General features: G+C 28.9%; 1 protein-coding gene and 1 long non-coding RNA gene across 4 annotated transcripts in view; both read left to right on the top strand.

Annotated features, from left to right (window-relative positions):
• LOC142322109 (zwei Ig domain protein zig-8-like) overlaps positions 1 to 18878 on the top strand; it is a 705864-nt gene that overhangs the window by 327177 nt on the left and 359809 nt on the right. The gene's annotated exons all lie outside the window — the stretch shown is intronic.
• LOC142322111 (uncharacterized) overlaps positions 1 to 18878 on the top strand; it is a 143588-nt gene that overhangs the window by 69521 nt on the left and 55189 nt on the right. The window contains exon 3 of one of the 2 annotated variants that reach the window (XR_012755778.1): positions 4203 to 4321. The exons of the other annotated variant lie outside the window; for it this stretch is intronic. This is a non-coding gene — a long non-coding RNA (uncharacterized LOC142322111). Of the gene's footprint in view, positions 1 to 4202; positions 4322 to 18878 lie in introns of those variants that run through there. 2 annotated transcript variants of the gene reach the window in all.

Here is an 18878-nt window from a genome sequence, read left to right as displayed (position 1 = left end):
TATAATTGAGTCACTGATATGAGTTATTCAGTTTTATATTTTTATATTTTATTTGTTGCAGACTTTTTATTGAAAGGTTTGTATCATTTGCCTCATATTTTATTAAAATCTACTGTCGCGTTTTCGCGGTTCGACCAGGATTTTGAGAGAGTAACAAGCTAGAAATTTCTTACAAATACAATGTATTACTCTAGACATACAAACAAAATAAATAATAAAAATAATAATTACTATAACAGTAAGAATAATCAATAATAAGTATATTTAACATACAAAATAGTAAAATAAAAAGGACAAGATTTATCCAACGATAGTTAAATTATAAAAATCAGAATACAGTTAAATTTACTAAAAACGTTATAATGACCTCTAAAACCTCTAAAATTGCATTAACAAGACAATACTAGAAAACTTTAAAGTTCTTTTTGAAAACTTTATTACTTTTACTGTTTACAACAGAAGTACCCTACACTTTATGAATGAGTAGATTGTCACTTTCACTACTGTTTACCAATAACTTATCAAACAACTTCCTACATTCACCCACTGTTCACACTGGAGTAATTGTAATGTACTCTTCACTCATTGTTACCACACGCTTTCTGACTTCACCATCACCACAACCATGTCGAACCTGGGCTTGCAAAACTACTCACAGTTATCGCTTGTTATCACTATCAAGCCGAACACGGTCTCGCAGAACTACTGTCTCCGTTTATATCCCCCAAGTCTGTAGAACTAGTACCCGCCTCATCACTATAATTGTTGAAGCGTAATAACTTTAATCGTCCGTGCCCTTACGTTTTTCTATAAATTCTTATTTGGGTCCGGTGATCCTTCTAGTCGAAAAACAGCTTTTGAAGATACTATTGTCTGTATTACAAAGAACAGATTGTTAAACGGAGCTGTTAGTCTGAGAAATGGATTCCGTTTAGTTCCTTCTGGATTCGTCTTTTCATTATTATTTTCTTTATTTTCTCTACCATTCTTTTTAATTGGAAGAAATCAGTTACCCGGGTCCGTTATACTGGTCCTGTCATAACAAGTTTCATTCCTAAAATTACATACTGAGGATCATTTGAAGGGAAAAATCGACTTTAAAATCTGTGTACAATTTTCTGAGTATGTATTATCACTTTCATATAATTCCTATTATAATTCCTATGTAATTCCTATTTCAGTCGAGAATGCCCGTAAAAAATTTTATCTGTTATCATGTTTGAAATTGTTAAAGTAAATAGTAATGAAGGTCAGTATTATAAAAGAGACTATGTAACATTTGAAACTGAAAATATGATTGCATTTTTCGCTGCAGTAATGACGTTGTACAGTAAGTAACTTTCTTATTAAAATGAATCCCCGGTGTCTCGTCTGTTTCCAAGAGCAAACTACAATAGTCATATAAATATATTATAATGTATTTTTCTACATAGGTTTATTTTGAAAAAATAAATTACAACCGCAAAAATTTGTGTAGGAATTCAAAAACTCTTAAAAATAATATATATATATATATATATATATATATATATATATATATATATATATATATATATATAGGGAAAGCGAGAGAGAGCATTGATAAGATAACAAGAGTGGTTAAAACTTTTAAATTTGAGAAAAAATCAAACGTACATAAAATTATGTTTAGTAGAAAATGAATGGTTCAACATAAATAAGAACATGAATTAATCTTGAGTAAATAAATTTCCTTACACGATCCAATTAAATAGTGAGCAAGCAAGTGACAAAATTTTGAAAAAAAAGTCGGATAGTAAATCGAAGAATTAAATAAATTATAAAAAAAGGACAATCTTTAAAGATTTAAATAAAATAAATATATATGAATTTAAATTAATGAATTTTAGTTCATGAAATAAAGTAAAATAAATACTGTCAGAAATGTTCTTGATTCCAGTCGACCATCGGATCAAGATGTTATAAATCTTAAATTGGGGTTCCCTACTTTCTTTTTATTTTGATAAAAAAATGTGCTTGAAAAAACGTTTTTGTCATAAACGTAGCATATTACAAAAAAAGTTGAGAATTTTTTCAATATTTTTCGTTTTAGTAAAAATTGAATCGTATCATATTCAAAATAGCTACCGCCTAAATACTAAGGCAGACTTTTGTACTTTAATCCAATTGTAAAAATATACCTTTGTACATCCAATATTCAAAGAAAGCACTATGCTATTATAATATGGAGAAAAGTAAAATTTTTTAAAAAATTCAACAATTTGAAAAATGTTAGATTCTGCGTTCTTCCAAATAGCAGTCATGATTAAGAGACTGGATGTTTGTATTAAATTCCCCTCCTAAACTTCTCTCTTAAGTTAAATATTTTTAATAATTATTATAAAATAATTGTGTGCAAATAAATATTTGAAGCAAAGAAGTAGTACTTATTAAATTAAATAAAAATTAGACTAAAAAGAGTTTTTTTTTAATATTATATTTATCAGTAATTAAAATAAAATTTATCAAAAATAAAATTAAAGAAATAATAATGAAGATTGCAAACAAACATTTAAATCTCCACCAATTGTAAAAAAATAATATTTATTATAATTTAAAGAAAATAATACATTTCATCAAAGAATTAAAATTAAAAAAAAGGGAATTTTTAACAAAGCATTTGATTTTGTGTTCCAACTGACTACCGGTCACGATATGAAATTAATAAAAATAAAAATAATTAACACATCATTTACGAAAGATCAACTCTTACTACCAGGCAAAAATTGATAAATTTGTCCAATTCAAATAAGTAAAATTTGTCCCATAAATCTAAATACGATCAAAAATACAGAAATAATAATAAATATATAGATGGTAAATTATGATAGAATCTAATAACTGAAAAGTTTTAAAGATATATTATTTATCATTTTGATGTAACTTCAGATTATAGATCACGTACTGGCCAACCGGTGGTTCCGTTAATTTTCTACATACTGTGATATAGTTTTCTCTCTGCTATTATTATTTCGATGAAAACTTGCACACAAAACATAATTTCATTATAAATAATGACAGAGTGGAAAAAATAAGAAAGTTGTTGATTATTTTTCATTGATATAAATGAAAAGTGAAATTAATTTTAAAGACAAAATGTCGGTCTTACTATTGATAAAAATAATTCTAATCTTTGTATCTTAATCCAGTTGTAAACATGTAAATTTATTTCTCAATATTTATTGAAAATTATAAGCTGCAATGTACTACCGCAAACCTATATATTAAGCGACATTTGTACTTCATATTAGTTCAAGCCCGTTTCAAGTAATCGGCGATGCTATCAAGAGATCAGAAATCTAATTCATCGGTCATTATTTTTTATTTTGAAACAAAATTAGCGTGGAAATATAATTTTATTAGTAAATGCTACAAGATAAGAAACGTTTCGACATTTTTCAGTAAGTAAAAAGAAAAACGAAATTAAATATCCATCATTAGAAAATAACGGCCACCCGACTACACTGACGAATGTTAAAAATTAATATAAAATGCAATGATAAAATGATGCAAAGAATTTAATTTTAAGAATGTGTTATAACTTCAGGTGAGCAAACACATTGTAAAAATACAACAACAAAAAAATTATTGCCGTATCTACACTGTCGGAAATATGTAGAAATTAAAAAAGAGAAACCGAAAAGTGTTCGATGTATGGATTTTATGCAGTTAAAGGACAAAGTCTAAAATTTTATCAATGTTTGTAAATCTGGGAAAGGTAATAATATTTAAAATAACTTTTTTGATGATATATAAATAGGTAATTAATACCTTCAAAATGTTATCTTACTGCATAAAATAAATTTTTACTAGGTTTTTACTGCAGTTAAATTTAAAAGAAAATACTGTCCCATTTATTTTATACAATATATTAAAATTTATATGAACTTTAATTCATATGGTATCTTTAGAAATAAAACATATGTACTTGTCACTAGTCTGAACTAAAATGCGCAAAATAGCTGCAATGCAATAAAATAAAAATTAAAAGTTGAAAACAGCATACTCTTGAATATCAAAAACTCATACACTGTTGTGTATGTAATGAATGTAGTACGAGTATAATTAAAATTTTCCATTCATACAAGCTAATCAACTCTGCTTCTTTGTGAAACAATATACATGAACTTCAAAGAAAAAAATATTAAATTTATATTTCTCTATGTTTATGTGTTGTGTTTCAGATATTTGTGCGCTCATATTTTGAGAAAGAGAGAGATAAAGAGGGGTAGAGCAAATGTTTGTCAAGTATATTCAAATTGTAATCCTTTTTGTACAGATTGCAATATTTAGCAAAATAAAGAACAAAATATGTTTTTATTCTCATTCTCGTTAACTGAAGTTTGCAAAAACATAGATTTATAATTTTCCTCGAATCAAGAATCTGGGTTAGATATAATATATATTACATATTTTTTACGAAGTAGAATTGTTTACTTTCCCTTCTTTTATACTTTTTATTTTCTTTTACAAAAGGAAATGAAAAAGTAATTTTTATAAAGGTACATACACGCGCACGCACAAACACACACACACCACACACAATAAGAGAGTGAGATTTTCTGTCGCATTCTTTTATTTAGATTTTTTAATTTATTCAAAATAAAAATAAAAAAAATTATAAAAAATTTCTAATATATATATTAAAATTGTAATACAAAGAAACGTAATATTTCTGATATCGGTAATTAAAATATTATATACATACATACATACATACGAGTATATGTATATATTGTTTCAAATAACTATTAATTATTTAAAATTATTTTGTGCAATATCACTTTAGATTAGATAATCCATGTAGTAAAGGAAAGTAAGCTGAAGTACAGGAAAAATCATTCCAAAACTGGACTGATCAGTTCGAAGTTGATATTTGTGTTTTATGGGTCCGTACAAGAACAGAGTTTAATTGGTTGAATCTATATTTAAGCTATTCATTTAGTTCAACATGAATTATTAAAAGAAAATTGTGAAATTTTTTAATTAACAGTTCTTTTATTACCTTCAAAAATGGTATTATATTTTTTAGTGTTTTTCGTAAATAGTGTTTTATAACTAAATTTTATTTTGGTTCTTAATATATTATTACTTAAACTACTCTTCTGCATCTTCATGAATGTTGTAAAATCGAAATTAGCATATATATTTGATTACATGTGATAAACGGTTCTTGAGGATTTTCTTTTTTAAAATTTTATTCCAATACTTACAAATAACGGATTATTCAATTATTTTTGTAAATTGAATCTATCATTTATCATCTTTCATTTCATTTATCATCTTCAATTTTGTATCATTTGTAGTTTTATTTATCTTATTATTTTTATTGTCTATGTTATTTCATATTGAATTACTCATAAGTCCTTCAGTGGTATCAATTTATTTCCTCTTTCTAATCTGGTTAGAGTCAGTTAAATGTTGTACAGGATATTCTAACTTAGATTATTGCATAAATATTAGGAAATTAACTTTATTTTTGATAAAAAAATCTACATTTAATATTAACTCTGAAAATATCTAATTTCACAAAATGGATATGGTATATTAGTTTCTGTAATTTAAATTTATAAATTAATTACGCTTAGTTATGCACTAAATTTATGTATAATTTATTTATCCTGATCAATTTTTGTTATCTTCTAACAATGCATATTTTAAATAAATTTCAGTCTACCAATTTAATGAATTTTCAGTTCTCTAAATTTTTATAAATTGAATCTGATATTTCATTTATCATTAATTTTGTATCGTTTGCAGTTTTATTTATTTATTTTATTATATTTATTGTCTTCTTATTTCCCCAGTCATTCGTCCAATTTTAAGCTACTTATCTTATTAACTTACGGTACACTTTTATCACAAAGTTCATTGCGGTCTTCTGCGGGTTGATGTACGTATCTTTGTTTTTACTGCCACATGGATTAACTTTTAAAATTTATTTCCTCTTTTCTTCATAATATATTTTGTTAAACTTTTCCGACTCTCTTGTCATTTTGTTTATCTAAAACTAGTTTTTCTTGAAATTTTTTAAAACAAATTGTATATTAAAAAATTGAGATTTTATTTTCTTTATTGTTTATGTAAATATTTTTATGAAAAACCGATTTATTTATTAAATCTTAATGAAATTATATAAATTCCCTTTTTATTTTATTTTTTGGTAATAAAAACTGAAAAAAAAGGAAAAAGGAAAAATTATTTTAATTCCTATAATTTTAAAAATATATCCGAACAATAGGTGTTTTTTTTTTTAAGTTTATAAAATACAATACCTAAGTTATGAGTTAAAATCGCCAGAATTTTTACTAACATTTTTTATCGATACAATTAGTTAAATTTCAGCGTCCTATTTGTTGGCAAAAGATGTAAAAATGCAATAACATGTGGACTGTATCGATATTCATATATTAATAGGTGCTACTTCATCCCTGCCGGGTTTGTAAATTTATAGTTATAAATGAAGAACATTACTGTTAGAAAATAAATAATATATATTAACATTGAATATACACACAAGAAAACAATTAAATCATGTTGTAGCTAGCAACCACGAATAAGAAATTATAAAAAAAAAACAGATAATAGTATATGTCACTGATAACGTCAACATAGTTTAAGTCACAATAATAAACACTTATTAATTAATAAATATTGATTCAAGATGTTAGATCTTCAGGCAATGGCAATTTAAACAATTTGGCAATTGGTCTCTAAAAGGTGCCTTGATTGTTGCTTAATGTCACTACCCGCACAAGACTGTCAAATCCAGCATGCGTTTGTTCCACGATACCCAATTTCCAACGCAGGAGTGACGTGTTGTCTTCTTTTATTAGAACTACGTCGCCGATGTTAAGATTGGCTTCTTCAGTTGTCCATTTTTGGCACTACTGAAGAGAGCTGAGATAATCGGCTGACCATTTTCACCAGACATTTTGAGCCATTTGTTGAATTCGCTGCCAACGATTTAACTTGTGAACAGCTAAGTCAGTTAGATCAAGATCAGGGATACTGGTTAAAGGTTCACCAATTAAGAAATGTCCAGGAGTATGATTAGATGTTTCTAATGGATTGTCTGAGAGTTGAGATAACGGTCTAGAATTAAAGCATGCTTCTATTTGAGTGAGCAAAATAGACATTTCCTCAAATGTTAAAATGTTATTTCCCGCCACTCGTTTGAGGCGGTACTTCATTGACTTCACAATAGCTTCTCACATTCCCCCAAAACGGGGAGAATACGGTGGTATGACTAACATGACTCCCAAGAAGCTGCTGATGATTACCTTTAAAATATTTATATAATTCATGAAGCTCATGATGTGCACCGATGAAATTGGTACCGTTTTCACTGTAAATGTTCCAGGCATTTTCCTCTGTATGCCATAAATCTGCGAAGAGCAGCCATAAATACTTCAGCAATTAGATCGCTTATTAGTTCAAGACGAACAGCTCTTGTTGTAAGGCAAATAAAAACTCCGACATAAGCCTTCACCCTTGTTTTTGATCGTCGTGTCCCTGTCTTGATACAAAAGGGACACAGCGTAATCAATACCAGCGTTAAGAAATGCTCGGGACGGACAAACTCTATGAGCAGGTAAAGTTTCCATTAATTGAGAATGACTTGATAAATTTAATTTAAACTATGCTAGGACGTTACGAAGGATTTTTTTGATAGTGCGACGAATGTTCGGTATCCAATATTTCATTCGAATCGATGCGATCAATAACTGTGGACCAGGTTGTAGTAACTTACGATATTCGTTTTCTATTATGAGACGCGTAAGATGAAGTATAGGTGGTAAGATAATTTTATGTCTGGATGCAAAATGTAAATGTAATTTATATAAGCGCCCTCCAACTCTGAGTATTCCAGAACCATCAACGAACGTATGCAGGTCACGAATTTGATTTTTTGTGCGTAATAGGTCTCCACTAGTAAGTGCAGATATCTCCTGAGAGTAACAGGCTTGCTCACTTATTTTAATACAGATAATTAAAGCTGTATCTATTTCAGAAACAGATAGTTCACCATTATATCTCTGGTTACAAGCTACTCTAGAATGTCTTATAAAGCACATACAATATGCAGTAGTTCTTTGTATTCGCAAAAGTTTTGATAATTTTGAAACAAAAATTGTAATATGTTTCTACAGATATTAAACTAACCTTATGTTTTTGCTCAGTTATATTCTCCTCTTCTGATAGTTTTGTTGAAGTTGGTCGCGTCAGTAGGTCGTGGGTTAACCGTTTGGGGCCATTCCACCAAAACGAACTATTGATAAGATCTTCAGCATCAAGACCTCTTAATAACAAATTGGCTGGATTACATTTCGAGGGTACATGATTCCAGTTTTCTACACGCGTATTTTCTTTAATTTCGCTTACCCTATTTGCTACAAAGGTTTTCGATGACGAAGGGTATTTATTTAACTAATCTAACACGATATTTGAATCTGTTCATAGGTAGATTCGATCAAAGGTGAGATTGATGACGTCGAGAACCCTTGATGTCAATCGCGAAAGTAATACAGCTAATACAGCTCCACACAGTTCTAACCTCGGAAGTGAGATTTATTTCAGAGCTACCCATTATTTTACACATAATAGTTTGAATGTAACGTTTCCACCACTGTCTGTGGAACCTATACATAAACAATCACCATATGCCTTTTCACAGGCATCCGAAAATCCGTGCAGTTGTAAGTTATAACATTTGTCGCATAACTCAAAAACGATTAGTCGTAGAATGTTGAAATTTTGAATTTTTGACTGCTGTAACATCTAGTTGTGTACCTCCCCTTTGGTTGCAATCGACTTCACCAAAAATGGCCAAAAAAGTCGAAAATTAAAAAACTTTTGGAGTTTGGACTTTTCCTTATCTGCACCAATAAGCCCTCATTTAGAGCTTTTCACCGATATATCATAAGGAACAATTATTTTCATTGGTTCCAGGTTCCAGAGTTATAAACAAATAAAATTTTAATTAATGAAATATTTTTTTCTTACAAGGGGAAGAAATTTTTTTAAGTTTTTTTTAAATTTAAATTTATTGATTTATTAATAATTATTAACATCTGATGTAAAAAAAAATACGATAAATAATAAATTAATAATAAATTAATAATAACAATAAAAAAAATATATTAAAAAAAATTCAGAAGTTATTGGTAAAATAAAATTTTATGTACTTTTAAAAATGTATATATTTAATTTAATAGACTTACAAGGAAGTCATGTGGTATCCACATCAGATTTTTTTTTTAATTTTTAGTTTAAATTATTATTTCGTGAATATTTAAAAAATTATAAACCAAATTCAATTAAAGTTACCATAAAAATTTGTGATCCAAGGTGGTAAACGTGTGAATAAAGAATATATGTTGTAAATTGACGGGGATACATATATAGGAGGGGTGCTCCCTAGAACCATTCAAACAATTTTAATATGGTTTTTGCAATACTTAACATTAACTTTTGCATTAAAATTAAATGATTTAATCAAGTCAGATGTCAAAATCAGCGGAAAACTTTTGAAATAAGACTTCTGCTTTTGTTTTTAAAAATGCAGTTTTTACAGTTTTTTTCTTAACTACTCCAATCTGTCACCGTTTTTTCTGATGGAGAATTCATTATGATTCTTTTTTCATTTAAGCATTGTTTGTTTAGGTAATTTTATAATTTTTTTTCTGGAGTATATTAATTAAAAAAAATTTGTTTAGTAAATTATAATATGAAAATAATAGTTTTTATTGTTGTACGATTATTATCTTTCAAATTAACCACAAATGTTGATCAGTTTTTTCTTCAAAAAGAAGACAATTTGAAACTACTTTTCTTTCATAACTTTTCTTTTAACTTTATTACAAATTTGATATTTCATAAGTGAATAAATCATTGTACTTCTCTGTTTCGTACTCCTTGGCATGTTTGGCTTTAAAGTATAAAAAACCTACTTACCTTTAATTTTTTTTTTAATATTTAACTAAAACGAGTAATATACGAGCAAGTTCATCGATTAGAATCTATATGATACTTTCTACGTAAATCACTTACATCGAAACTGCTGGTTTTTTAAATCGATTATATTTAAGGTTATTATAATAATTTAATTCCCAAAATTTGCTACTACAACTTAAAACTACTAAACTATTACACACGTTCTCTTTCCTTCATATTTAGTATGTTACTGTGTTCAATAAAAAAATATTTCCTTTATTACTCTCATCCTTTTAAGTAAAATATTAATTAGTTTCTATGCATTAATTCATAAAATTACACTCTTATTATCTAGTAAGATGAATGAAAATTTTCCTTGAAGAATCGTTATCAATAATAAATTGTATAAAATTTGTTTACCATAATATAAGTGCAATAAGTATAGTGAATTTAGTAAATACTTAGTCTTGAACAAAATGTCTAATTTACTCATCTTTAATCCAGTTATATTACTGCATGCGTTAATAATATTGTCTGTTTTTTTCTTTTTTAATAACATTAAATATGCATCCCAGGTTTTCAGAAAATATATACATTATAGTGAAAATAGTTTAAATGTGATGGTTTATGTAATTTAATTTCTGAAGCTGCTTAAAGTTTCTTATCAAATACGTATTCTTTTTATTTTTCCTGCATTAAAGATTTATCACAGAAATAAATGAATTAATTTTTTTTTGCAGTGTATTAGACCTTTATAATTTAAATATACTTATAATAACAAAATTTATTTTGACGATTACAAATCGGATAGCATTACTGGTAAAATACTCGTATTATTGTCCCTAATATAAAAAGAATGCATAGAAAAGAGAAATATGAACTTCTTGGAATTGGTTTTAGTCATTTATAATAGAAGAGGAAAAAAAGATAAAAATTTATGCTTATTACTTCTGTAATTACAATGTTAAAATGTTGGATTTATATAGACCAAGTTTTTCGCCTTTTTATTAAAACAAAAGAACCTAATATACATTAAAAAATCTCACTATATATTGCAGCAATACTTTTGAATTGCTCAAAGTATTTTCTTTCACATGATTGGTTTTTATTTTTTTATCAATATATTTATACTTTTCCGTTGTTGTGTACAGAATAGAAACATCTTCCAAGATAACTCATCTAGACAATTTTTCCATTTCTCTGTATTTTGAATTCCTCTTTTGAACGTAAAAATACCAGATAGAAACGTTCACTTATAAAAATATATGTTTATATTAAATTTATTAAAATTATTTTTTTATAACACCTTAGGCCATCTTGACCGGATATCACTTTTTTTACCATTACTGTTGGATTTTTTTTTTTAACGAAAATGGAATGAATGGAGATGAATAAATATAACAGCCTAACTGATATGAAATGAAATTCAACTTGTAAGAGATTGATACTAATAAAAAAAATTAAATCATTAGAAAAACATGCTCAAAACATACCTGAATAGTTTTCTTCATTTTTTGTCTTGCATTCGATACAAAGTTAGCAGCTAAAAGTAAATTTCATTAGAAAAATCACTTGTTGAGAGGTTTCCAGCGAACACCCTCTATTAAATGTCCATATACAAATTAAGATATATGTTAGTAAACTACATACAAACGTATAAATAAACACACTCGAATTGAGCGGGAACACAAAAATGCAAAATACGAGTAGATCACAAAAGTCTAATGAAAAAACGAGCCTAAAAAATAATCAAGAATATTATTAAACAATAGATATAGATAAACATAATATTTTCACTGAAATAAATAGAAGGGAATTAGGCTCCTAACTAAGGCATAGTAGAGATGTTCATCACATATATGATACCAAACTAGCACAATTTCCTCCCAAGTCCAGCACAAGTAGGCATTTTAACTGCTAGGAAGTCAACGTGATTGTTTAATCGCTATCTTTTATTCGAACCGAACCGTTTGATCTCGTTGCGAACATAGACCATCCAAGGTAGTCGTGAATTTCCTCGTTCTCAGCTTACCACGGTTCCTCTGCAATAGATTTCACCAATTTATTCAGAAAACGTTGTGTAATCTCAACTTTACTTTTACTCTTCGTATCCCATAGCTGTATGCTGCACGTCCAAACCGGTTTTTGAATAATCTTATATATTAAAAGTTTGCTGGAAAGCGACAGATGTTCCTACCCGACAACCAATAAAGCCTGTAATACTTCGTGTTTTTTCCTTTTCTCTTTCACGTTGCACTTACACGTTAAACAACGATCAAGGGGGAGACCGATGTACCGAACCCGATCAGAATACTTGAATGAAGACGCCGTCCAGTTAGACTCGGGTACAGTCGCTCCTTCTCATTGCAAACGTAACATGACAAGACGTATTTATTTTTATACTTCATTTTGGTAGCTACATGCCGATCAGGTCTAACCCGGATTGTAACTTCGGTGAGCTAAATGTGGTTCTTCGTCGATGATCACAATCGTTGTATCGTCATCAAACGAGGCGACGTGATATGGTCCGGAAGTAAAAATAAAAATTGAGTACAGAACTGGTCCTAATACAAAACCTGTGTAACCCCTGATTTAATATTAAATAATTCATATAACTTACCGTTGCATCTAATTTGAGAAAAACGCTCATCGAGATACTTCCACACAACCAGGTAGAATGGTTGAGGAACGCTGCGTTTCAACTAATGGAGCAGAACAGGCAGCCAGACCTTGTCAAAAAACTGAAATGATGTAATTTAAATGAACCTTCAGTATACAGTTTTTTTTTATGTTTTTTTTTTTTTTTTTTGTTTGTCTTCAGTCATTTGACTGGTTTGATGCAGCTTTCCAAGATTCCCCATCTAGTGCTAGTCGTTTCATTTCGGTATACCCCCTACATCCTTAAAAATTTGTTTTACATATTCCAAACGTTGCCTGCCTACACAATTTTTTCCGTCTACCTGTCCCTCCAATATTAAAGCGACTATTCCAGGATGCCTTAATATGTGGCCTATAAGTCTGTCCCTTCTTTTAGCTATATTTTTCCAAATGCTTCTTTCTTCATCTACTTGCCGCAATACCTCTTCATTTGTCACTTTATCCACCCATCTGATTTTTAACATTCTCCTATAGCAGTACATTACAAAAGCTTCTAATCTTTTCTTCTCAGGTTCTCGAATCGTCCAAGTTTCACTTCCATATAAAGCAACGCTCCAAACATGTACTTTCAACAATCTTTTTCTGACATTTAAGTTAATTTTTGATGTAAACAAATTATATTTCTGACTGAAGGCTCGTTTTGCCTGTGCTATTCGGCATTTTATATTGCTCCTGCTTCGTCCATCATTAGTAATTCTACTTCTCAAATAACAAATTTCCTCTACCTCCATAATCTTTTCTCCTCATATTTTCACATTCAGTGGTCCATCTTTGTTATTTCTACTACATTTCATTACTTTCGTTTTGTTCTTGTTTATTTTCATGCGGTAGTTGTTGCGTAGGACTTCATCCATTCTATTCATTGTTTCTTCTAAATCCCTTTTACTCTCTTTAATCCCTTTTAAGTTTTATAGTGTTTTAAAATAGTAATTTAGAAGTTGTTTTATTATTTTTAAACTTAAAAGAATAAACTGGAAAGACGTTATTATTTAGGAAAAAATTTGCATATTTATTAACATAAATAAGGAGGAAATTTTTATTTCAAACAGTTCAAATATTAATTATTATTATTTAAAGTTTTAGTTAAAATTTTTAACTATACCAAGCTACTATTCTAAGTTACAATAAAATGTAACTTGATACACGTTAAATTTTTTATTGGTTTAAGCATTTGAATAATTAAATTTCAACAATAGATTTTAAGCAGCCAGTCTGCGTCTGGCTGCTGTACTGAACAGACGTGTGTCGCTCTATTCGCATTCCTGTTCAGAGTGTAGTAGATAAGCAGTTCTTATCTTAAATACACAACTGTATATTTTCTTGAACAATTATGTTGTATTTTATATGCCAGTGTTAAATATTTTATTATATTGTAATCCTGTTTGATAAAAAATATTTGAAAATGAAGAAGTGCAATACCTGTGAGGGAGAATTACCGATTGATGGAACATACATTATTTGTCGTTTTTGTTTATACGGTTACCACCATAAATGCGTTGGAATTACGGAGAATACATATCAGCGAATGTCGCAGAAAAAGAAAAAAGAGTGGATGTGTTGTGAGTGTCGCAAATCAGTCAAATCTACTGACAACAAATCAGTGGATTCGACTAAAGAAATATTAGATTTCACCGGTATTAATGAATTAAAAGTTATCATTTTAGAACTCAAAGCAGAAGTCAGAGCTTCTTCCAGTAGGACCGAAAATGAACTTGGTAGGCTATCCCTGTTCTATGACGATATTAAAAATGAAATTAGTGAATTACAGAAATCTAACAAGGATCTTCTCCAAGAAGTGAAACAACTCCGAGAAAGCGTAACAGAGAAGGATAAGAAAATCGCTTCGCTAGAAGAAAAAATCATACAACTCGAACAATATGGAAGAAACAAAAATATTGAAATTCACGGGCTAAAATTACACCCCGATGGAAACCGTAAGGAAAATTTACATGACTCTCTTCAGAAAATCGCTGACAAACTAGATATTCCTTTCAGCTTGGACGGTGTGGAAGCGGTTCATAGACTACCTACTAGGAGGAAGACTGATTCACCACCGATCATAGTGCAGTTTAGCAGCAGAAAAATGCGAGATTTCTGGATCAGCAAAAAGCGCGAGAAGCTAACAAATGATATGGTTCTTGCAGATGGAAGTGACAAAAAAGTGTATATTAATGAAAATCTAGTAACATCAATAAAAGACTTACTTTATAAAACGAAACAAAAAGCGGGTGAACTTCAGTATAAATTTGTTTGGGTACGAAATGGTAAAATATTTGTTAAGAAAAGTGAAGATGTGTTTGCTATTAAAATTAACACTGAGGCGGATCTGCAAAAAATCAAGTGAGTTATATAAATTTGTAACTATGATAGCGTTATCCCTAAGAGTATAATAGAATTGTTTCGTAATAATATTATTATGTTCATTACATTCAGTTCTGTAAATGTAAGTTCACGTATTAATTATTTCTATCATTTTATTGCATTTTATATTTATCATATTCTGTTATTGATGACTCAAGATTCTTGGTATTACTGTTCCAATATTATAAAAAAAGGAAGACCTTCGCTTAATTTAATTTTATGCCAATTCAGCAGCTACTTTTCTATGTTTATAAGCATCAGTTTATTTCTTAAAGTGAATAATAGTTTAATGAAAAATATTTTATTTTTAGAAACTGGCTTTAAATTGATAAGGATAATTGACTTGCATAACGATGTATTTCTCTTACGAGCCTATCTCAAAAATGTTATCTCTGTTATGGTGACGACATTGATATCAAATAATATGATACTGATATCATTAAGTTACACCTACGATCTTATTCGAGCGTTTGTTCTATCGAATATATGTTCTCCCACCCCTTTAACAAAAACGGTTATGCTGTGTTTTTGCGTAGATAAGACATTAGTCATAACAACGATTAGTATTAAATTAGTCTTTACAAATAAAATTTATATGTTTCTAAATAAAATGTTTTTATTATGTTTACAAATTGTATAATCTTATAATCTGTATAGCTTATGTAATCTGTGCGTTTTAGACATATTTTCGAATCCCTATTGAAATGGAAAACATTAATGAAAATAATATTTTTAATGGCCGGTTTTTGGCTATTGATAATTACTACTCGAACCTAGACGAATTTTCGCAAGATTACTCCTGTTTATCGAAACTGAGTATACTTCATTTAAATATTAGGACTATTCGCGGTCATTGGGATGAATTCTTGATTCACCTAGGTAATAGTAACGTAGATTTGATAGTTCTCACGGAAATAAACATTACGGATAATGAAATAAGTTTAATTAATTTTTATCAGATTAATGGCTATGACTCCTATCACTGTGTCCGGAATATTAGGTCTGGTGGTGGTATTTTAATTCTTTGTCGTAACACACTCAGTGCTGAAAGAATAATGTTGGATTTGACTGTCTCAAGTTGTGAACTATTATGCATTCAGGTTTCAGTGAAATTGGGCGTTAAGACCGATGATTTTACGATAATATGCTTTTACAGACCGCCAGATTTAAATGTTCATGAATTTTTACATGATCTTGAAAATATTCTTCATAATTGTAATAATAATAATGCGGTCTTAATCGGAGATATGAACATTGATCTTACTAAGGAAAATACTGTAGTTAGTTACTATCAAACCTTATTACATACAACGGGATTCATGTGTTGCATATCTGATATAACGAGGGAGGAAATAAGAGATGGGGTAATTGTTAGATCTTGTATAGATCACATTTTTATTAGAGGCTTTCCTGATTACGTTTTTTCTGGAGTAATTGAAACTAAAATTTCTGATCACTATGTGACAATAGCAGATCTGTTGTACAAGAGTTCATCCCAACGATCGATGGATGACAGTCTTGGTTCATTTTACTTAGATAATGCCTTAATTAGATATAAGTTAGATAGCATAAATTATGACACCTTAGGTAATAAGATGGATAATAATCCATCTGCATATGAGAAATTCGTTGATATAATTAATTCTGTGTATAACAGTTCTTTAGTTCGCAGAAATACTGATAGGATTAAAATTCAAAATAGAAAAAAACCATGGATGACGGATGACATTCTAAATAAAATAAAGTATAGAGACAAACTGTTCAAAAAATGGAAAAAAGCACCAGCTAACCTGGAAATTCGAAAAGATTATTATATATAAAGATTATTATTATATAGAAATAAAATTAATATTGAAATACGAAAAGCGAAGGAGAAGTATTTTAATGATAAATTTAAAAATTTTCAAAAGAATGATATTAAGGGTAACTGGAAACTACTTAACTCTTTGATGGGGTTACCCTCTAAGCGTAACTTAGACGATACTATAATTAAATATGTAAGCGGTACATCTAATAACGCGGGTAAGGTCGCTGCAGACATTATCGGTAGACACTTTGTAACTTCAGTAGATGATATTAAACATAATTGTATACATAAGTTCTTGAAATTCACGGGTGGCAATTGCATGCAGCTTGTGTCTTTTCATTTACCTTTAAGTTCTCCTAAACAAATAGAAAATATAATTTCATCTATGAATGATAAAAAATCGCCAGGTGTAGATGGCATACGAATCAAAGATTTGAAATATGTCGTTAATAAAGTCAGCCCTTTAATTTCAATTATAGTAAACAATATAATTAAATCAAGGAGGGTTCCTGATCTACTGAAGATGTCTATTGTTAGACCTATCTATAAAGCTGGTTCTTTTAAAGATTTAAATAATTATCGGCCAATTTCTATACTGTCATGTATCGAAAAAGTTTTTGAACGGTATGTCTCTATGCATATTACTAAATACCTTGATGATAACAAATTAATCAGTGAAACTCAATATGGTTTCAGAAAGGGGATTGGGACTAACGATGCTATAAATGATTTATCTGATTTTGTCAATATTAACTTAAATAAATGTAACCATGTAATCTTACTTTTTTTAGATTTTCGTAAAGCTTTTGATACGTTAGACCATCATAAACTTTTAGATGCCCTAAATAAGCTAGGGTTTAATGGCCCTTTTAATAATATGCTACAAAACTATTTAAGTAACAGAAAACTTATTGTTAAAATTAAAGATAAATATAGTGATAGATACGAAACGGATAGTGGCGTGCCTCAAGGGTCTATCTTGGGCCCAACACTTTTTAATCTGTACGTAAATGATATGTCTAGCGCGATCTCTAATTCATGTCTGTTGCAATACGCTGATGATAGTGTTTTAGCATTTGGACATAAGCGATTGGAAGAAGCAGAGTTTTTAATGCAAGAAGATTTTAATAATCTATTAAAGTGGCTTCATGACAAAGGCCTAATTATTAACGCTAAAAAAACTACTGTTTTACATGTAAGATCTCCTTATCTTCAATCCCAAAGACCAATAAAAATTATTTGTCATACATGTGACTGTATAAAAAATTACCACATAAATTGTAATTGTGAACATCTCCAGAATGCTGACAAATACAAATATTTGGGTGTACATTTTGACTCTTTTTTTAGATGGGATCACCATATAAAACATATATGTAAAAATTTAAGAGTGGTTGCTATGAAATTCCACCACATCTCACCCCTATTACCAATTCACTGTAAACGCTTACTCTATTCATCCTTGTTTGAATCTGTTATTCGATACGGCTTGACAACATGGGGATCAGCCGCAGACTATCTCATAAATAAAATAAATTTAATACAAAATAGGGTCCTCAAAGATATTGCTCTTTATGATTCTGATAACAATTATGACACTAATTTAAATAATCTTACAAGGTTTCTGTCAGTTAGAGGTCTATTTAAATTCTTAATTATTTTTAAGAACTTTTACAACAGTGAATACAGGGTAAATATAGAAAGTGGATACAATTTGAGAGCAATGAGCTTTATCACAGATAGATATAATAATACTTACGGTAAACGATTAAAGAAGTACGTTGTTCCTGCATTACTTAATTCTTTACCGAATCACCTCAAAAATGTAAAAATAAAAAAAAATGATTTAAAAAAACTTCTCATTGAGTGGGCATTACTTATAACGTAATAGGTACTAACAGGATTCATGTTGGATTTATACTGGCAGTCCAGACAATTATAACATGATTATAGTTATTATTTTAATGTTGATAATTATTGTAAATCAATAAATAATGTATTGTTGAATGGTTAAAGCTTAGTTATTTATTTTCTTTAAGTAATTGTTGCAACAAGATATTAATTGTGTAATTCGTTGTTGTAATTAAGTATATATTTT

This window comes from Lycorma delicatula, chromosome 3 (genome assembly GCF_047948215.1).
Source record: "Lycorma delicatula isolate Av1 chromosome 3, ASM4794821v1, whole genome shotgun sequence".
NCBI classification, from domain to species: domain Eukaryota; kingdom Metazoa; phylum Arthropoda; class Insecta; order Hemiptera; family Fulgoridae; genus Lycorma; species Lycorma delicatula.
Note: the sequence above shows the minus strand (reverse complement) of the source record. Positions and strands in the feature narration are given on the sequence as shown.